The sequence below is a fragment of the Balaenoptera ricei genome, chromosome 8 (genome assembly GCF_028023285.1).
Source record: "Balaenoptera ricei isolate mBalRic1 chromosome 8, mBalRic1.hap2, whole genome shotgun sequence".
NCBI classification, from domain to species: domain Eukaryota; kingdom Metazoa; phylum Chordata; class Mammalia; order Artiodactyla; family Balaenopteridae; genus Balaenoptera; species Balaenoptera ricei.
In genome coordinates this window covers 31,210,879-31,234,364 of record NC_082646.1, presented here as the reverse complement: position 1 = coordinate 31,234,364, position 23,486 = coordinate 31,210,879, and positions in this window count along the sequence as shown.

Sequence of the window (23,486 nt, the reverse complement as noted above, 5' to 3'; positions counted from 1 at the left end):
GTATTTAGACTATTCTTGGAAATTTCAAGGTGAACTCTTTATCATGTAACATGACTTTATCATGTCAGCTTATAAGTTGACCTTCATCTGTTTCATTTCTCATTTAATTCTCCATCAAATTAGAGAAAAGATAATAATAATTATTACCATTTCCTTTCAAAGTTACTTTAACAGAAAACAACAATGTAAAGGTAATTGGATCTCTGAAAATAAAAATGAAAGTACTACCTAAAGTAAATATCTTCTCACTAATAAAAATGTGTTGTTCTCATGTAACTCAATAGCAAAGACAATCTAATAAAAAAATGAGCAGATGACTTGAATAGATGTTTTTCCAAAGAAGATACAAATGGCCAACAGATGTTTTAAAAGGTATTCAATATTACTCATCTTCAGGGAAATGCAAATCACAACAATAAGGACATATCACCTCATACATATCAGGATAGCTATTATCAAAAAAGATTAAAGATAACATGTTTTTGAGGGTGTGGAGAAAAAAGAATGCTTGTACAGTGTTGGTGGGAATGAAAATTAGTACAGCCATTATGGAACATAGTGTAGAGGTTCTTCAAAAAATTAAATAGAACTGTTATGTGATATAACAATTACTCTTCTGGGTATATACCCAAAGGAAATGAAATCAGTACCTGGAAGAGGTATCTGCACTCTCATGTTCATTTCAGCCTTATTCACAATAGCCAGCACATGGAAACAACAATCTAATTGTCCACAGATGGATAAATAAAGAAATTATTGAATAAATTCAACCTTAAAATAGAAGATCTTTACATTTGCAGCAACAGGGATGAAACTGGAGGACATTATGCTGAGTGAAATAAGCAACACACAAAGAGAAATACTGCATGATTTCATTTATACGTGGAATCTTAAAAATGTTGAATGTGTAGAAGCAGAGAGTAGAACAGTAGTTACCAAGGGTGGGGAAATGTTGGTTAAAGAGTACAAAATTGCAGTTATGTAGAAGTCTAGAGATCTAATGCACAGCATGATGACTGTAGTTAATAATACTGTATCACATATTGAAAATTGCTAAGAGTAGATTTCAAGTGCTCTCACCACACACGCAAAAAATTGTACATATGTGACAAGATGGATATGTTAATTGGTTTGAATGTAGTAATTATTTCACCATTTATATGTATATTAAAATATCATGTTGCATACCTTAAATACATACAATTTTTTAAAAATAAAAAATGAATAAAAATGTATTGTGATTTTATTTTCAAATCTATGTTGTAAGTTCATACGTAAAATGAAAAGTAAATTTTAAAATTATTTTAGTATAGTGAAATCCAGCACCACAAATAACTTTTACATGGTTCTGACTAACTGGCATAAAGGAGTCATTGATATGCAAAATCTGTCACTGTCGAGTTTGCACCATCTGTAAAGCATAGAAAGTAGTTTAGTTATAGTATTATGTATTTGAAAGTGTAATTTTAGTTTAGTATATTTTTGTTACACAAATTTGAAGTACAAAGGAAAAAGGAATAATAACAAAATAATGAGGCTCTCAACACAGCAGGCAAGTTGGAAATTCGCCAATTAACAATGATTGCAGATTCTGTATAGCAAGTATAGAACTTACTATACACTTCAAATAAATGCCTCTTTAAGGAAACTGAAATTTAATATTTCTCATAAAAATATAGAAAACAACACTGTCTCAATAGAAAATAAATAAAATAAAAACATAATGAAAGACAGCTGAAGTAATTGCTGTGTTCAAGTTATCTTGTCCATTTTTTCATTAAAAAACATATGCCCTACTTTCTTATTCCCATCTCCAGAGATGGAATATATATATACGTGTGTGTGTGTGTGTGTGTGTGTGTGTGTGTGTGTGTGTGTATACATATTGCATTTTAGAGTGAAGCCATGCTCACATACCTTGACGATACTAATGTATACTTAAAGTCTCATAATGGGAAAGAGTAGAATAAATCCACATTAGCAATAGCTTGTAACATAAGTAATGTATTTGTGCTACCATATTCTCTACCAAAATTTTTAGGAAAAAAGACAAAATATTTGTAGTTTAACATTTTGTCTGTTGTAAAGATGCAAAAACAGATACATTTTAAATAGTACTTTATTTCTCAGCCATTAGTATTTTATTTCTTTTTTTTCCTCTTTTTTTTTTTAATGTGTTTATTTATTTATTTAATTATTTATGGCTGTGTTGGGTCTTCGTTTCTGTGCGAGGGCTTTCTCCAGTTGCGGCAAGCGGGGGCCACTCTTCATCGTGGTGCGCGGGCCTCTCACTATCGTGGTCTCTCTTGTTGCGGAGCACAGGCTCCAGACGTGCAGGCTCAGTAATTGTGGCACACGGGCCCAGTTGCTCTGCGGCATGCGGGATCTTCCCAGACCAGGGCTTGAACCCATGTCCCCTGCATTGGCAGGCAGATTGTCAACCACTGCGCCACCAGGGAAGCCCAGTATTTTATTTTTTATTACACTTTGTTCATTCAAGAATTCATCAAATATATATGGAAGATACAGATTTTTGGTTTTTTTTTTTATTTTAAAATAATTATAGATTCGTAGGAAGTAATAAAAATATGAACACAGTGTAGACATCAGTGAAAATGGAGTATTAGGGAACTCCAAAATTCCATCTCACCAATAAAAGCAATGGATATTATACAACTGGCAAAAACTGTCAGAATCAACTTTTTTGGAATTTTGGATACTACTCAAAAACTTACAGTAAACTGAGGAATGTTTAAATAAGAAAAAAAAAACAGCTGAATCTCAGGAGAGCTTGGTAACATTTTAGGTTACCAAGACCCCATCCCTTGATCCCCAACTTTGCAGTGGTCTTGAAAATACTGGCCTGCATTCCCAGTACAAGTGTCTAATACTAGAGAGAGTAGAGCGGACCTTACTATCAAGAATTGTGGTTACTCATTTTGACCTGTCTGATGGCTCCCTGAGGGCATAGCCCAAATGGCTTGTTTCTATTTTGCCTAACTCAGAACTCTTCTAGGTCTGAGAAGGCTACCTAGTAGCATTTGTCAAAAGTATTTAAAGGCAAATGTAATAGTTGCTGCTGCTTGGAGCAAGGGATAACTGTTGGAAAAGGTAATCGACTAATCAAAAATTTGAACAAAGAAATACCCAACATTTCCACTCCTAGGTATTTCCAAAATATTTGAAAACATATGTTAAATGAAACAAACACTTGTACAAGAATATTTATAGTAGCATTATTAATAATAACCAGAAAAGTGGCAACAACCTATCCATCATATGACAAATACATTAAAAAAGTGATATATCCATACAATGAAATATTATTTGGTCATAGAAAAAGAATGATGCATGCCATAACACGGATGAACCTTGAAAACCTTTTCCTGAGTGAAAGAATCCAGACATGATAGTCCACATATGGTATGATTCCACTTATATGAAGTGTATGCAATTGGCAACTCTTTAGAGATAGAAAGATTAGTTGCCATAGGCTGAGGAAGGGGAAATGGGGAGTAACTGCTTAATGGGCAAGGAATTTCCTTTTAGGGTGATAAAAATATTCTGAATTTAGATAGTGGTTATGGTTGCCCAATTCTGTGAATATACTAAAAGCCACTGAATTGTACACTTTAAAATGGTTAAAAGAATAGGTTTTTTAATGTGAATTTTATCTCATACACATGTTCACCCATACACCCAAAAGTGACTCTGGGATGTTCAGCTCTGACTTCCCTGCTGTATTCCAGGGTGATAGGGACACTGGGATACCAATACCATAGATCTTTCCCTAAGTCTGTGTCAGTACGCAAAGCCCCTTCCCCATAAATTGTCCTTTTTGCTTTTATTATAGTGTGCAGTTCAGCATTGATAAATGTGGTTATTTCATTTCTGTTTTTATCCACCATACAGAATCTCATCCAAGCTATTTGACACTGAGTTCTCACATCAATATCTGAACAAATATTCACTGAATAAAGGAATATAAAATAGGAGGGGAAAATGTACAAAGAGATCATGTGTACACTTTATCCTGTTTCCCCCAGTGGTAAGATCTTGTGTAACTGTAGTACAATATCAAAATGAGAAAATTAACATTGATAAAATCCATTGATCTTATTCAGATTTCACTAACCTTACATGCACTCATTTTATGTCTATAGTTCTACACAATTTTATTTATTTATTTTTCTTAATTTTTATTGGAGTATAGTTTACAATACTCCAATAAAATGTTGTGTCAACTTTACAATGTTGTGTCAATTTCTACTGTACAGCAAAGTGAATCAGCTATACATATACATATATGCCCTCATTTTTGGATTTCCTTCCCACTTAAGTCACCACAGAAAGCTGAGTAAAGTTCCCTGAGCTGTACAGTAGGTTCTCATTAGTTATTTATTTTATACATAGTATCAATAGGGTATATATGTCAATCCCAATCTCCAATTCATCTCACATACCCCCTTTCCCCCTTGGTGTCCATATGTTTGTTCTCTATGTCTGTGTCTCTATTTCTGTTTTGCAAATAAGATCACTTATACCATTTTTCTAGATTCCACATATATGCATTAATATATGAAATTTGTTTTTCTCTTTCTGACTTACTTCACTCTGTATGGCAGTCTCTAGGTCCATCCACATCTCTACAAATGACCCAATTTCATTCCTTTTTATGGCTGAGTAATATACCATTGAATATATGTACCACATCTTTATCCATTCTTCCGTTGATGGACATTTAGGTTGCTTCCATGTCCTAGCTCTTGTAAATAGTGCTGCAATGAATATTGCATGCATATGTCTTTTTGAATTATGGTTTTCTATGCCCAGTAGTGGGATTGCTGGGTCATATGATAGTACTATTTTTAATTTTTTAAGGAATCTCCATACTATTCTCCATAGTGGTTATATCAATTTACATTCCTACCAACAGTGCAAAAGGGTTCCCTTTTCTTCACACCCTCTCCAGCATTTATTGTTTGCAGATTTCTTGATGATGGTCACTCTGACTGGTGTGAGGTGATACCTCATTGTAGTTTTGTTCTGCATTTCTCTAATAATTAGTGATGTTAAACACCTTTTTGTGTGTTTGCTAGCTATTTGTATATCTTCTTTGGAGAAATGTCTATTTAGGTTTTCTGCCCATTGTTTGATCGGGTTGTTTGTTTTTTTGATATTGAGCTGCCATATATGACAAAGCCACAGCAAAAATTATTCTCAATGGTGAAATAACGAAAGCATTTCCTCTAAGATCAGGAACAAGACCAGGGTGTCCACTCTCACCACTATTATTCAACATTGTCTTGGAAGTCCTAGACATAGCAGTCAGAGAAAAAAAATAAGTAAAAGGAAACCAAATTGGAAAAGAAGAAGTAAAACTGTCACTGTTTTCAGATGACATGATGCTCTACATAGAAAATCTTAAAGATGTCACCAGAAAACTACTAGAGCTAATCAAAGAATTTAGTAAAGTTGTAGGATACAAAATTAATGCACAGAAATCTCTTGCATTCCTATACACTAGCAACGAAAGATCAGAAAGAGAAATTAAGAAAACAACGTCATTTACCATGGCAACAAAAACAATAAAATACCTAGGAATAAACCTACCTAAAGAGGCAAAAGACCTCTATGCAGAAAACTATAAGATGCTGATGAAAGAAATCAAAGACGACACAGACAGATGAGGAGATATACCATGTTCTTGGATTGGAAGAATCAATATTGTGAAAATCACTATACTACTCAAAGCAATCTACAGATTCAGTGAAATCCCTATGAAATTACCAGTGGCATTTTTCACAGAATGAGAACAAAAAATTTTACTTTGTATGGAAACACAAATGACCCCGAATAGCCAAAGAAATCTTGAGAAGGAAAAACGGAGCTGGGGGAATCAGGCTCCCTGACTTCAGACTATAATACAAACCTGCAGTAATCAAGACAGTATGGTGCTGGCACAAAAACAGAAATATAGACCAATGGAACAGGATAGAAATTCCAAAGATAAACCTATGCACATATGGTCACATTATCTATGACAAAGAAGGCAAGAATATACAATGGAGAAAAGACAGCTTCCTCAATAAGTGATGCTGCGAAAACTGGACAGCTACATGTAAAATAATGACATTAGAACACTCCCTAACACCATACACAAAAATAAACTCAAAACAGATTAAAGAGCTGAATGTAAGGCCAGACACAATAAATCTCTTAGAGGAAAACATAGGCAGAACACACTTTGCCATAAAGTGCAGCAAGATCTTTTTTGACTCACCTCCTAGAGTAAAGAAGATAAAAACAAAAATAAACAAGTGGGACCTAATGAAACTTAAAAGCTTTTGCACAGCAAAGGAAACCATAAACAAGATAATAAAACAGCCCTCAGGATAGGAGAAAATATTTGCAAACGAAGCAACTGACAAAGGATTAATCTCCAAAATACACACAGTTTTAATATATGTGATTTCTGTAACCACCACCACTGTTATGTTGATGAACCGATATACTTTTGTAGCCACATCAAACTCCCATTTCCCCATCTCTACCCTCTGACAAAACTGGTCTGCTCTTCATCTCTATATTTTCTTCTTATTTCAAGGATGTTTTAACTATGGAATCAAACAGTACATAATCTTTGAGACTGACTTTTTTACTCAGAACAATTTTCTTGAGATCCACCCAAGTTGCTGTGTTAATGATCCATCCCTTTATACTACTGCATAGTATTCCATCGTGTAGAGGTACTACTTTTTATTTAATCATTTGTTCATTGAAGAATACTTGCATTATTTCCCGTTTGGGGCTATTATGAATAAAGTTGCTATAAACACTCATAAACAAGTTTTTGTGTAAACATAAATATTCATTTCTCTGGGAAAAATGTCCAAGAAGGTCCAGTTTTTGTGTAAACATAAATATTCATTTCTCTGGGAAAAATGTCCAAGAAGGTCCAGATTTTGATGGACATTATTCTATGCATTTGAAAACTAACAGAATATTAAAGAAAAAGTTTAATTGAATGAAAAAGAAAAGTATTTTAGTAGGAAGACAGGCAATAAAGTAAATAAATAAATTTTAAAAGTAATGCAGATCATGATAAATGCTGTGAAAGAAATAAGCTGGGATGCAATGGTGGGTGAGTAGGGTAGGAATGTACTTTAGATACAGTAGTCAGTGCAAGATTCTGAGAAGAGGTAAAATTTTTACTGAAAACTGAAGTGAAATGAGCCAACTTTGAATATTAGATGTTATTTTTGTTTTTCTGTATATGTTCTGGGAGAATTTACTAGGTCAGTGATTACAAAGCCCTGCCTTCTCTGCCATTATCACCAACAAATTAAGTTAAACTTAAAATCTGAAATGTTTGCATGGTGGCCATTGATATATAGGTGGCTAATATTTCACAGAAAATGTAATAACTATTAGATCCTACCACATCAAGTTTAAAGATATATGTAGGACAAGCATTGCCAAAGTTTCCTGAAAATCAAAATCTAATTGAAGAGTGGGCAATTAGTGCAACTCTCTAGGGTAAAGGGTGGGTAATCTAACAACTACTGGGATATTGTACTTTTTTTGATTAGAGGAATTCCTTAAATGTTTCTTCAATTAGATAGTGTTGTGACTTCAAAGATCATGATACAGAAACAATATATTGTCATCCATGGAAGTTATCAATAAACTGTCATCCATGGAAGTTATTAACAAGGCTCTTGTTTGGGATAGTCTGTGCTCCAAAGCCTAAAGTCTACATAGATTGTCCGTAAAATAGGAACATAGTGAAAAAAAAAATGTCTGAGTTGGGGAAGATGGCAACTTTTAAAAGAGCCTTCTTACCCTCCTGGATGAGTGTAATCATGATGTAAGGAGATGGAATTGGATCCGTAAACCTGTTTGAAGACAGATTACATGGTAAGACTTTAAGATTCAACAGTCGTTAATTAGTCTATTGGGGAGCTCTGTTTTAGAAGCTTGTCTTACTTTCCAAACTGTAGAGGCAATAGTGAATATGATTCTGACCCTACCATGAACTTTTTGATGTAAAAAAAAGAAATAGGCTTATAATGCTTAGAACTGTGGGCTAGGGACTGCATTTAATGGCCTTGCTTTCTGACCAAGACAGCCTAACATTTTCCTTGGCATTACTAAATTTTAGACAAGCTGTTACCTCACTATAGGACTCTGACCTCCCTTTTCTTAGAACATTTACTTTAGAAAACTTACAATTGTAGATTTTCTCTCTGTTCCTTGAGATGTAAATCTTCTTCTAGTCTCTTGCCAGTATTACTAACCAAGAATGTCTTTCTCAAGAAATATAGTGCCCCTATCTTCCAGTCTCGGTGAGAAGGCAGGAGCCTAAATTCCATAAACACCAATCAGCAAACACATTGGCCTAATGCATTGACCAATCTCTCCACTAATGTCTCTCAGTACCTCTCCACTAACTCACCCCAGTGCTTAAAAATTCTTCCCCTATTTTTCTCAATGGAGTTGACTTCAAACTTTCTCCCCTATTGCAATAAATTGTTTTTTGCCTATTTTACTGGTCCGGTGAAAATTTTCTTTTACATTTCCTGAAACAATATTCTGATTAGGTTATACATTTAAATTGCAATCCAGCATTTCTTAAAGTTGCTTAACACTTTCATTCTTAGTAGTGTGGATAGTCAAAAGTTGAGAGTGAAGGAAGGGTATGGACCAGAAGATTGGCATGTAAACATGTTAGTGTTTAAGTTAATGGAGATTAATAAAGGTAGAATTGTCAGATAGAAACAATATGACAACTCAGGAAGGGACTTGTGTACCTCGAGACCAGGTAAATCAAAGTAGAGGAGGAGTGGACACTGCTCTGCAGAAAAGACATCGACAGAGTGAGGAATTTTAGCAGCACAAGCACCAGTTAATAGATTGAGAGTGGGTGTGAGAGTGGTAGAGGGAAGCAAAGAGCAAAAGATCCAAGCATATAGTATGTTTACATAAAAGAGCAAGTCTCAGAAAGAGACTGTATTTGGCATATGGCATAGGACCCTAGCCATAAAAACTATTCTTCCTTTCCAGGGAATTTACTGAGTCAGTCCCAGACAAACAAATGTTTACAGCTTGCATTTTAAGAACCAGTACCTCAAAAGAGATATAATCCCATTAATGAAACTTGTCATCATTCATCTATGCTTATATTATACTTATGTTGGGATTTTTTGTCTGAAATTATCTTCTCTGCCCTTTCTTATCTATCATTTACCCAATGTTTAAGACTCAAATATTAGACCCTTTCTTCCAGTCTATTTCTAGGTTATTTGCTCCTCCTTTCTGTACTCTGTGTACCCTTTGTCCCAGATGCTTACCTTGAACATTAAATAGCTGTTTGTGAGAAGACTCCCCATCAAACAGTCTGTGCCTTAAAGTCAAGGACCATATTTCATCTCTCTTTGTATCTCTAACTTCCAATAAAATCACTACATCAACTTTTACTCCAATATAGTTTATTTTATATTGGAGTATAGTTGATTAACAATGTTGTGTTCGTGTCAGGTGTATAGCAAAGTGATTCACTTATACATATATATGTATCTATTCTTTTTCAAATTATTTTCCCATTTAGGTTATTACAGAATATTGAGCAGAGTCCTCTGTGCTATACTGTAGGTCCTTTTTGGTTATCTATTTTAAATATGGCAGCGTGTACATGTCAATCCCATACACCCAGTCTATCCCTCTCTCCCACCCTTCCCCCCTGGAAACCATAAGTTCATTCTCTAAGACTGTGAGTTTGTTTCTGTTTTATAAATAAGTTCATGTCCATTGCAGCACTGTTTACAATAACCAAGACAGAGAAGAAATCTAAATGTCCATCAACAGATGAAAAGATAAAGAAGATGTGGTACATTTGGTCAATGGAATATTACTCAGCCATTAAAAAGATTCAAATAATGCCATTTGGGGCAACATGGATGGACTCAGAGATTATCATACTAAGTGAAGTAAGTCAGGCAGAGAAAGACAAATATCATATGATATCACTTACATGTGGAATCTAAAGAACATGAAACAAGGTTGATATAGTGATTTGAATGGAAGTGAAGGTTTCAAGTTTTGTTTTTGGAAATCCATTCTGGAGGGTGCAAATATCATTGTGAAGAATATTTTCTTGTGGTCAAATAGAATTGAAGTAAGGAGGAATAAATCTATCAAGTTGCAACTCTTTTTATTATTCTATGAGTCCTTATCAATATCTAACACTCTTAAAAGACTCGGGGCTTCCTTGGTGGCACAGTGGTTGAGAGTCTGCCTGCCAGTGCAGGGGACACGGGTTCGAGCCCTGGTCTGGGAAGATCCCACATGCCGCGGAGCGACTGGGCCCATGAGCCACAACTGCTGAGCCTGCACGTCTGGAGCCTGTGCTCCGCAATGAGAGGCCACGACAGTGAGAGGCCTGCGCACCGCGATGAAGAGTGGCCCCCGCTTGCCACATCTAGAGAAAGCCCTCGCACAGAAACGAAGACCCAACACACCCAAAAATAAATAAATAAATAATTAAATTAAAAAAAAAAAAAAAGAGAACTTAAGCTTTAGCAAGGCACAATGATTTGCTCAAGACCAAAGCTGGTGTCAGAGAAAGTCTCTGAGTCCAGGGAGGTTGATCCAAGCCTTGGTCTTTCTACCAAAAAAAAAAAAAAAAGACTCATGGAGACCATGGATGATCATGTTTTATCTTCATGCCAAGATGCTAGAAGCCCATGGATCAATGGACTTCTAGCATCTTGGCATGAAGATAAAACACTTTGAATTTGAGTCATAAATGGTATTTAAATTCTTATCTATAAGTGATTTTATTTCCTTTCCATCTAGCTTAACCTCCAGTATATCCAGCATTGGTGAATTCACATACTTTTGGGGAAAATATATCTTAGTTGGGAACTTTTCCCATATCATAAATATTTCTGAGGACCAATTCTGTTTCATATGCTCTGGTAGGTGCTGTGTATACAGGAATAAAATAGGCATGTTCCTAATCCTAATGGAGCTTTTAGTACTAAGGGAAGAGAAACATTAAAAAAAATAATAAAACACACACACACACACACACACACACACACACTGGAAAATATATAATTACAAATTGTGATAAATGCACTGAAGGAGAAAAAACAATAATTTTTATGCCAGTAAACAGCAAGTAAACAGAGTGTGTGGAGTAACTAAGGCGAGAAATTTCTTAGTTAAGTGTGGTTCAGAGAATGGAGAAAAGACAGTCTCTTCAATAAGTGATGCTGGGAAAACTGGACAGCTACATGTAAAAGAATAAAATTAGAACACTCCTTAACACCATACACAAAAATAAACTAAAAATGGATTAAAGACCTAAATGTAAGGTGGAATACTATAAAAACTCTTAGAGGAAAACATAGGCAGAACACTCTTTGACATAAATCGCAGCAAGATATTTTTTGACCTACTTCTTAGAGTACTGAAAATAAAAACAAAAATAAACAAATGGGATCTAATTAAACTTAAAAGTGTTTGCACAGTGAAGGAAACCATAAACAAAACAAAAAGACAACCCACATAATGGGAGAAAATATTTGCAAATGAAGCAACCAACAAGGGATTAATCTCCAAAATATACAAACAGCTCATAAGCTCAATATCATAAAAACAAACAACCCAATAAAAAAATGGGTGGAAGACCTAAATAGATGTTTCTCCAGAGAAGACATACAGATGGCCAAAAAGCATATGTAAAGATGCTCAACATCACTAACTATTAGAGAAATGCAGATCAAAACTACAATAAGGTATCACATCACCATCTTCTCTCTCTATAGTTTTCTTTAGATAAAGAAGAAAGTCAACACTCTCCTTTTCCAGTTCTAAAGTTTTTAGAAAATGTGAGTGATTCTTCCTGAGAATTGTCATGTCAGAACAAAGATACACTCAAATCCAGTAGAGGATTGAACATTTCTGAGACTGAAGGGCTACAGAAGCATGCCAAAGCAAGACAGAGTGGGAGGTGAGAGAGGTGTGTCTTCCTTCTCTCATATCTCAGAGTGTGTGTGTGTGTGTGTATGTATGTATGTGCACACTAGTTTAGGGAAACTATGTGTATTCTCTGTAAGTTTCACTTATATAATTTCCCTTATCTTCACAATCCATATCTTCTTTTAAAAGCCAACTTTAATGAGAACATTTCTCCTATTTGCCTTCCTTAAACTCTCAAAGGATCTTAGACTCCCTTTTCCTTTTTGGATCTTTCAAAGTCTGGAGCCTCATATATTGGACTGATGCTAATGGCGGCTTCTTCAGCCTAAGGTTGGCTAACTCTGATAAAAGCCAAGGGCTCCATTCCCTTGAGATAGATAATCTTCTTCATTCTCTCCACCAGTAAATGTTAAAGATAAATTTTTCCCAAATTACTCAAGGAAAAACACATGAGTTTTAAGCATATTAAATATCCTCTAAAGAGTACATGGTTTATTCTCACTAAAGAATGTAAATTTATCCTATTAACTTGATTTTGATCTGACTTGAAAAGTAATAGCCTTGGCATTATTGTTCTCAGAAGCATTTGCCTCCTTCGCAAGTCTTCTTTCAACACAAAAGCCCACAGCATTAGCTGAGAAGTATTATGTAGGAAATTATGTTAATGAAGTAGTAGTCTTCAATATACTAACCGAGAAACTATCCCAGAATTTGAAACAGAAAGTGTTTCAGACTAAATAAAAATGAAAACGTGGCTTATCAAGTCAATTAAAACACCGAGCAAGAAGGAAGGAGAATGAAATAGGTTAAACTAAAACATTTAGATAGGTGCAAACAGGGTAAAAGGACCACTCTCCCTGAGTCCCGATGTTCCCAATGTTCATACATCCTGCTTCTCTCTTGCTATATCAACCTTCGCAGCTGAAGTTTTGGTGATGACGACCAGAGTTGAGGTTGGATCAAGGAAGAGTAACAGAGGGAGATATCTTGAGCCAATGACACATACCTGCTCTGTCAGAGTTGCAGGGGAATTGTACTTGATGCAAGAGTAGCTGCCAATTAGCTTGTTTAGCAGCCTTTGGTCTTACTTTGCATTCCTTGGGTAGAGCACTTGTATGACCAGAATGGGACTCTATTGGATTGTAAACAAATGGTGTTAAATTCAAATATGATCAAGTCCTAGTCTAGAGGTTGCATGATCACAAAGTTGGTCTTTCATCACTTTGTATCTTTAAGCAGCATATTTTTGTTTCATTACATTTTATATTTATTCTTTCTTTGTCAGTCTTACTAACTTACTATCTATACTTACAAAATCATATGAATTCATGCCTACATTCCATTATCTATAAACCTATCCTTTGAGTTTTGCTTATATCTCATATACTTACTTTGTAGCATATTACTATTTATGCTTAACATTTCTTATGAATTCCATCCACCTTGTTGTTTTCTTGTTTTCCAGAGTAGAATTGAATATTCTCAGCAGTACAGAAAATGCTCATTACAGAATGCCATTGGCTGAGCCATTTAATTTGATGAGTATCATAATCACAAAACCTATTCTTTCTATTCCCCAATATATCCCCAACAAAAAAGAGAATTTGTGTGTTTTAATGGCACTAAGACACACTTACAGTAGTTCAGGTGAGAGATGATGGTGTCTCAGCCTGGACTGAAAGTATAGGATGTTGAGAAATGGATGAAACAGAGAGGGAATCTATATATCTAGGTGACCAAATTTAAGTGGGGTTTTCAGAAGAGAATGATATCAAAGAAACTCCCAAGTTTCTGTATCTATACGTGTATCACTAGATAAAAAACGTGAGAAGAGTGGAAAAGAAGTAAGTTGGGGACTGTACAGGTGAGTAATTGACACAAATTCAATTTTGGAATTATGCTCCAAGGGTGATATCTAGTTTGTAATTAGTTAAATACTAACGTGAAATTTAGAAGACAAAACTATCAATTATATACAGTGAGAATATTTTAAAATATATTGATAAATAGTGTTAAATACCATGAAATTGAAAAATATCATCTAGGAAGAGAATGTAGAAGGGAAGAGAGACTCAGTGAATCAATATTATGAGCATATACACATACACGTTTATAGGGTACCAAATACAGGTTACTTTTTAGTTTTGTATTGTGTCAACTTACTAAGCTGGAACTAGGTTTCTCAGAATTTCCTTCCCTGCAAATTCAAAGTTAGATTCAGCCACAAGAGATATTTTCATGAGATTTGGAATGTCAGTGAAGCAGCAGCCATGTTTTATTTAAATATGGAAGGTCAGTGAAGGACATGAGACAATTTGCAGCATTACCACCTACATGCTTAGCTTGGAAAAACAGCCAGGCCCACAACTCCTCCAGGTCCAGTCTGATTTCCTCCTTCAGCTTTCTCATCTCTTGGGTCTGATAAATGTTTAATTACAGATGTGAGTCCTGAAGGACACAACCATCTCTGAAGTTGGAGGCTTGGAGATAGTGAGAGAATGATGACTTTTATCTTGGTTTCTATGTAATCCTCATAGGTTTCAGCTGAGTTGCTTCCTTCACTTCAAGTCTATCTTCGCGCACCTCTTTGTTTCCCAGTGAACTTTAGGCCCCAGTCATAGACACAGGCATCATCTTTATGCAGACCATTTTACCAGCTTCCAGGTAGTTCTGCTTCTCTGACTGAATCCTGAATGATACAGTTATGAACTACCTGAATTTTGTGGTAATACTAATGTAGCACTAAGAAAAGAAGAGCAGAATGACCTAGACAACCTACAGAACACAATGCCCAGCACTGTACCAGTCATTAAATTATTCTTTATTAATTTCAAATTCACCCTTCCATATTCTCCTTCATGATGTTGTGGCTGGGATTCTGCAAACAATTTTTCTTTGGTCAGCTAGCCTCCAGTTAGGCTCTACCAATAAGGGGTAAAGACAGAGATAAGAAAACATAAGGATAAGAGAAGAAATTACTTGTTTATCCATTCCTGTCAGCATTGGCAAAGCAATGACCCTTTACTCCTGAAGTGGTAATTAGTTTCAGATCTGGGCTTATTGCAACACTCCTAGAAGCAGCTTCATCCCATCCCCTTGAGAGAACTCACATCAAAAGTGGGTAGTCTTTTCCTCAGAGGTCTAGAGTCTACTTCATGAAATATCCATGATCAGGCTTTAAAAACCCAAAGCTACTCCATTGTGCCCTTCCTCAGAGGTCTGAGTACTAATTTTGAAGGTCCTCCCCTCTCAATAAGTTAGGTTTTGATAACCCCAATTACTTCTTTTGAATTTCCTCTACCCTAGGATTGATTGGTAAGTGCTTCCTGCAGATATCACCTTAGTGTTTCCTCAATATTTCCTTTTTTCTTTTTCAGTGTTTGAATACCAAATTAATAAATCCATGTATTAAGTTTCATCTCTTTATCTATATACAGTATTATATTTTGTTGTCCTTTGTGGACTGTGCCTGATAAATACTGCTGCTCAAGAACATGTGAAAACATGTTGGAGGAGTACCCAATAGCTAGAGAAAAGTATCAAAGAAAATTACCCTGAGGAACGGAACCTTCAATAAGAAAATATTTATAAAATGTTTTGTGAAGCTCGTAGTATAAATAAAAACATTTAAAATGAATACTTTTCTCATGTTTACTCATGTTGCCACTGTTTTTGTCGCTATTTTTGTTGTTATTACTGTTACTACTATCATGAGGAATAATCAGAGATTAGCAGATAAAAGGTTCTAGGATTGGAGTATGTGGTTGTTCCAGGGAAGCAAGATTAGTACACAGAAAGGCATATAGAGCATGCAGAGGCACATAAAACATGGAGACTTGCAAGTATTTCAGCATAGCTGGGATTCAAAATAGAAGAGGAAAAGTTGCAGGAAGTAAGGACACAATAGAGTTTGTGAGTTACGAGAATATGTTTGTATCTTACTCTGAAAAGAATAGGGAACTAATAAATTGGTGAATGATGAATGACATTCATTTCAGAGCAATCTCACCAATGATAGTCTAGTGTATTAGAGGAAGACAAATGTGAATTTATGTTGACCAGTGATGAGTCTATGTACTACTTCAGTTGAGAAATAAAGGGGGTTTGACCTGAACAGGTGAGAGTGATTATGGGGAGAACAAAGCAGATTTGGAAATGCCAAAGTAAAGCTGGCAGATTTGGTGATTGATTTTATGTCAAAGGAGGAAAAAGAAGGAGCTAACTTACAAAGCTAGGATTCTGGCAAGGGCAAGTGTGGGGATGGAAATGCCAGCCATCAACATAACGATTTTGGAAAGAACAGAATTGGACTGAGATTCTTAGTTCAGTTTTCAGAACACGATATTCATTTTAACATTTGGGCTGATGTAACAAAATACCACAGAATAATGACCTATAAACAGAAGAAAGGTACTGCATACAGTTCCGGAGGCTCCAAGTCTGAGATCAGGGTGCCAGCAAGGTCAGGTGAAGTCCCTCTTCTGGTCACAGATTTCCCCTCATATGTTCACAAGAGGAAAGGAGCTAGGAATCTCTCTGGAGCCACTTTTATACGGACACTAATCTCATTCACGAGGGTTCCACCCTCATGACCTAAGCCTCTCCCAAAGCCCTCACTTTCTAATACCATCACATTGAGCATTAGGATTTCAACATATGAATTTTGGGGGGGACACAAACATTCATTTGATAAGAGTGTGTGTTTTAGATATTTATGTTAAATAAACTCTATATAAGTAGCAAACTTGTCTATCTTTTTCATTGTTGTATCTCCAATGGCCACTATTGGAGAGTACAATCACACAAACAGTATTTATAGAATGAAAAAATGTTTGGTTGTGAAGAAAAGAATGTATTATGAATTTCTAGCACATAAATAGTAGATGTTCTTAAGAAGAATCTAGAAAAAATGGCTTAGGTTTAATAAAATAAGAAATAAAAATCCTCAAATAAAACAAAACCTAAGTTTTGCATTGAAAAAAAGTTTGTATTGCAAAGCTATTTGCAAAGTGTATTACATATTTTAACTCTCTAGCTCCACGGCAAAATGTTTTCTAGATGTATTCATTCACCTAGTCAAAAATTGGTGTCTTCTCTGTGCCAGACACTATTCTACACTCTGAATACAGTAACAAAGTCACTGCCCTCATGGAGGTTATAGTCTCATGAAATGAGATGAACATATTAAATAATCAAAACATAATTATGTGGTGTGTCATAAGGTAATCAGTACTGTGGAACAAATAATGAAGCAGGGTAAGGATGTAGGGAGTATCAGAGGCAGAAAAGGGCATGCTGTGTTATTTAGAGTGGTGAGAGAAAGCTTCACGGATAAAGTTAGGTAATTTTAGGTAATTTAGCAGGCATCCAAAGAAGGGCTGTAGCAAGTCCTATAGATATGGGGAAGGGAGGGGTTATTGTTCCAGCCAGGGATTTTAGCAAATTCTGAAGTAAGAATGTGCTTTTAGTTAGAAGGACAAGCCCTGGAAGGGTTTGAAGCCACTGAGGTAGCCTAGGTGCCAGTTCCTATGAGTTTAAGACAACCCTATATAGAACTTGTGGGCAAGAGGAGGCACAGGCTAACATTTAAATAGTATACAATGACCAGTAAGTGTGGGAAAGGATGCTTAATCAATTTATAAATCAAATACATAAAAATTAAAATGATTTTGTTTTTAACCTGACAAATTAAGGAGATTGATCATGCATGATGTTGATGAAAATATAGAAAAAGAGACTATATCACTTTTGGCTCATGGGGAGGGCACATGTGGACAATGCTTTGAATAATACCTTACATAGAATTTTTAAATTTTAATGCTTTTGACCCTGTCATTTAAGTTTTGAGAATTTATGCCAATAATATTATCAGAGAGAAACTTAAAGATATATTTATAAGGATTTTTTAAATTTTAAAATTGCTTAAGATAACAAATTTGGAAATTACCTAAATTAGTAATATACATTCTAATATATCCATTAAATGGGATATTAGGTAGCCATTGACTATGGAAACAATGTATGGTAGAGACACTGTTGAGACCAAATATGTTTTCTTTTTCCTTTCCTAGTAGAAACTCCAATTTTTTGGTTAGGCATGTGGCAACATGCAATAAACACTTAATTTCTCAGCTTCCATTGGAGTTATGATTTGCTTTTTGACTAAGTTACGGTTAATTGCTTATTGGAAGAAAAGGTCCTCTGAAAGGGATTGGGCATGTGCTTTTCATCTCTTCTTTTTTCTTGACAAAGATTTCATCTCAGTAATATAATCATTGCTTGATATCAGAACACCTATTTTTTTTTAAACATCTTTATTGAAGTATAATTGCTTCACAATGGTGTGTTAGTTTCTGCTTTATAACAAAGTGAATCAGTTATACATATACATATGTTCCCATATCTCTTCTCTCTTGCATCTCTCTCCCTCCCAGCCTCCCCATCTCACCCCTCTAGGTGGTCACAAAGCACCGAGCTGATCTCCCTGTGCTATGCGGCTGCTTCCCACTAGCTATCTATTTTACATTTGGTAGTGTATATATGTCCATGACAATCTCTCACCCTGTCACATCTCACCCCTCCCCCTCCCCATATCCTCAAGTCCATTCTCTAGTAGGTCTGTGTCTTTATTCCTGTCTTGCCACTAGGTTCTTCATGGCCTTTTTTTTTTTTTTTCCTTAGATTCCATATATATGTGTTAGCATACTGTATTTGTTTTTCTCTTTCTGACTTACTTCACTCTGTATGACAGACTCTAACTCCATCCACCTCATTACAAATACCTCCATTTCATTTCTTTTTATGGCTGAGTAATATTCCATTGTATATATGTGCCACATCTTCTTTATCCATTCATCCGATGATGGACACTTAGGACGCTTCCATGTCCTGGATATTGTAAATAGAACTGCAATGAACATTTTGGTACATGACTCTTTTTGAACTATGGTTTTCTCAGGGTATATGCCCAGTAGTGGGATTGCTGGGTCGTATGGTAGTTCTATTTTTAGTTATTTAAGGAACCTGCATACTGTTCTCCATAGTGTCTGTATCAATTTACATTCCCACCAACAGTGCAAGAGGGTTCCCTTTCCTCCACACCCTCTCCAGCGTTTATTGTTTCTAGATTTTTTCATGATGGCCATTCTGACCGGTGTGAGATGATATCTCATTGTAATTTTGATTTGCATTTCTCTAATGATTAATGATGTTGAGCATTCTTTCATGTGTCTGTTGGCAATCTGTATATCTTCTTTGGAGAAATGTCTATTTAGGTCTTCTGTCCCTTTTTGGATTGGGTTGTTCGTTTTTTTGTTATTGAGCTGCATGAGCTGCTTGTAAATCTTGGAGATTAATCCTTTGTCAGTTGCTTCATTTGCAAATATTTTCTCCCATTCTGATGGTTGTCTTTTGGTCTTGTTTATGGTTTCCTTTGCTGTGCAAAAGCTTTTAAGTTTCATTAAGTCCCATTTGTTTATTTGTGTTCTTATTTCCGTTTCTCTAGGAGCTGGGTCAAAAAGAATCTTGCTGTGATGTATGTCATAGAGTGTTCTGCCTATGTTTTCCTCTAAGAGTTTGATAGTGTCTGCCCTTACACTTAGGTCTTTAATCCATTTTGAGTTTATTTTTGTGCATGGTGTCAGGGAGTGTTCTAATTTCATACTTTTACATGTACCTATCCAATTTTCCCAGCACCACTTATTGAAGAGGCTGTCTTTTCTCCACTGTATATGCTTGCCTCCTTTATCAAGGATAAGGTGACCATATGTGCATGGGTTTATCTCTGGGCTTTCTATCCTGTTCCATTGATCTATATTTCTGTTTCTGTGCCTTTACCAAACTGTCTTGATTACTGTAGCTTTGTAATATAGTCTGAAGTCAGGGAGCCTGATTCCCCCAGCTCCATTTTTCGTTCTCAAGATTACTTTGGCTATTCGGGGTCTTTTGTGTTTCCATACAAATTGTGAAATTTTTGGTTGTAGTTCTGTGAAAAATGCCAGTGGTAGTTTGATAGGGATTGCATTGAATCTGTAGATTGCTTTGGGTAGTAGAGTCATTTTCACAATGTTGATTCTTCCAATCCAAGAACATGGTATGCCTCTCCATCTATTTGTATCATCTTTAATTTCTTTCATCAGTGTCCTATAATTTTCTGCATACAGGTCTTTTGTCTCCTCAGGTAGGTTTATTCCTAGATATTTTATTCTTTTTGTTGCAATGCTAAACGGGAGTGTTTTCTTAATTTCACTTTCAGATTTTTCATCATTAGTATATAGGAATGCAAGAGATTTCTGTGCATTAATTTTGTATCCTGCTACTTTACCAAATTCATTGATTAGCTCCAGCAGTTCTCTGGTGGCAGGTTTAGGATTCTCTATGTATAGTATCATGTCATCTGCAAACAGTGACAGCTTTACTTCTTCTTTTCCAATTTGGATTCCTTTTATTTCTTTGTCTTCTCTGATTGCTGTGGCTAGGACTTCCAGAACTATGTTGAATAATAGTGGTGAGAGTGGGCAACCTTGTCTTGTTCCTGATCTTAGTGGAAATGGTTTCAGTTTTTCACCATTGAGGACAATGTTGGCTGTGCATTTGTCATATATGGCCTTTATTATGTTGAGGAAAGTTCCCTCTATGCCTACTTTCTGCAGGGCTTTTATCATAAATGGGTGTTGAATTTTGTCGAAAGCTTTCTCTGCATCTATTGAGATGATCATACGGTTTTTCTCTTTCAGTTTGTTAATATGGTGTATCACGTTGATTGATTTGCGTATACTGAAGAATCCTTGCATTCCTGGGATAAACCCCACTTGATCATGGTGTATGATCCTTTTATTGTGCTGTTGGATTCTGTTTGCTAGTATTTTGTTGAGGATTTTTGCATCTATGTTCATCAGTGATATGGCCTGTAGTTGTCTTTCTTTGTAACATCTTTGTCTGGTTTTGGTATCAGGCTGATGGTGGCCTTGTAGAATGAGTTTGGGAGTATTCCTCCCTCTGCAATATTTTGGAAGAGTTTGAGAAGGATAGGTGTTAGCTTTTCTCTTAATGTTTGATAGAATTCACCTGTGAAGCCATCTGGTCCTGGGCTTTTGTTTGTTGGAAGGTTTTTAATCACAGTTTCAATTTCAGTGCCTGTGATTGGTCTGTTCATATTTTCTATTTCTTCCTGGTTCAGTCTCTGCAGGTTGTGCATTTCTAAGAATCTGTCCATTTCTTCCAGGTTGTCCATTTTATTGGCATAGAGTTGCTTGTAGTAATCTCTCATGATCTTTTGTATTTCTGCAGTGTCAGTGGTTACTTCTCCTTTTTCATTTCTAATTCTATTGATTTGAGTCTTCTCCCTTTTTCTCTTGATGAGTCTGGCTAACGGTTTATCAATTTTGTTTATCTTCTCAAAGAACCAGCTTTTAGTTTCATTGATTTTTGCTATTGTTTCCTTCATTTCTTTTTTGTTTATTCCTGATCTGATCTTTATGATTTCTTTCCTCCTGCTAGCTTTGGGGTTTTTTTGTTCTTCTTTCTCTAATTGCTTCAGGTTCAAGGTTAGTTTGTTTATTCGAGATGTTTCCTGTTTCTTGAGGTAGGCTTGTATTGCTATAAACTTCCCTCTTACAACTGCTTTTGCTGCATCCCATAGGTTTTGGGTCATCGTGTCTCCATTGTCATTTGTTTCCAGGTATTTTTTGATTTCACCTTTGATTTCTTCAGTGATCACTTTGTTATTAAGTAGTGTATTGTGTAGCCTCCATGTGTTTGTATTTTTTACAGATCTTTTCCTGTAATTGATATCTAGTCTCATAGCGTTGTGGTCGGAAAAGATACTTGATACGATTTCAATTTTCTTAAATTTACCAAGGTTTGATTTGTGACCCAAGATATGATCTATCCTGGAGAATGTTCCATGAGCACTTGAGAAAAATGTGCATTCTGTTGTTTTGGGGTGGAATGTCCTATAAATATCAATTAAGTCCATCTTGTTTAATAGAACACCTATTAATATACTCTATCAGTAGTTCAAATAGAAAGATCATATTTTCTTTCTCTTTGCTCTAGTCTACATAAGGACCCAAATAACATTCATCTCTTAGAGGGAGAAAAACCATATGCAAATAACAATGTAAATAGACACTTTATTATAAAAAAATCTTGCTTAAATCAACAGAAGATAAACTCTCCTTACTGATGAAACACTGGAGGCATTTCCACTAAAATAATAATTAAGAATGCCCATTTTCACTATTTTAATGTTTATTTTATCTAGAGGTATGTGATAAATATAAAATTTCATAAATATGAAATAAAAGCTGTGAATAGTGGCAAGGGAAAGACAAGTTTATGATTTGCAGATAACAAAATTTTATATGTAGAATTTTCAAAAGAAAAACTAAGTGAAAGATTCTCTACAACAATGAATGTTCAATATGGCTGCTGAATTAAATTTATATATAATTAAGAATCAACAGTGCCTGTCATTTTCTTCTCTTAACACTCACAGCAATAACCAGTTGGAAACTATGGAGGAAAGTATTTTCATTCAAAACAGTAAGAAAATACAATCTATTCAGGAATATCTTTATCCAAAAATTTGAGGAAGTTATGTGAAGGAAAATCTAAACTTTTGCTTAAAGATAAAAATATAATATGTGGCTTAATGATTACATAAAACATAGTCCTAAGGATGTACTTATTTAAATTCCATTAAAACCCCCTTTTAGTTGTCAGAAAACTTACAACATCTTTCTAAAATTCATCTGAAAACATGTACAATACAAGAATAAGAAGATTGTGAACAGGGAGAACTAAAGAAGAGTATAAAACAACAGTAATTAACAGTGTGATGTGGCATAGCCCTGAAAGATAAATCAGTGCATGTAACAGTAATGACTTCTACTGTCAAAATTGCCCACTATGTGACAGGCAGTGTAACAGGGAGGCACTTCATACACATAATATTGTACCTGCTCTATATGAGTCAAGTGTTAGTGTACCCACTTCATACTTGGAAAATTGTGTCAGAGAAGTTAGCTAATTTATTACAAATTATGGATTTTTATAGGTGCAAGATTTAAAAGAAAGACTCATGCTACATTGTAGGAGCTAATCAGAGAGAATAATTTCCTGACTTTCAATTTTCTAGACCAGATTTCCAGAGACATGGCTATTTTTTTGTTTTCCACTTGTAGGAATATTAGATTACCTGTTGATTGCTTACTTTAGGACTGTTATTTTGTTTTTTATTTTTTTTTGAAGCTAGCTTGAGTGGATTCCAATCCCTTGTAGTCAAAGATTCCCTAATGTAAAAACCAAAGTCTAGTATCTGTATTATATATTCTCCAAAAACAACTAGCCCAAGCACATTCTAAATTAATATTAAAGACAATTAGTAAGAAAATGAAGTATGAATCAACAAGTATTTCTTTCACAGTTTGTAATTCATTGAAAAAATATCAATAATATCCTTAATAATAGTATCCCATAATTCATAGGAAACAACA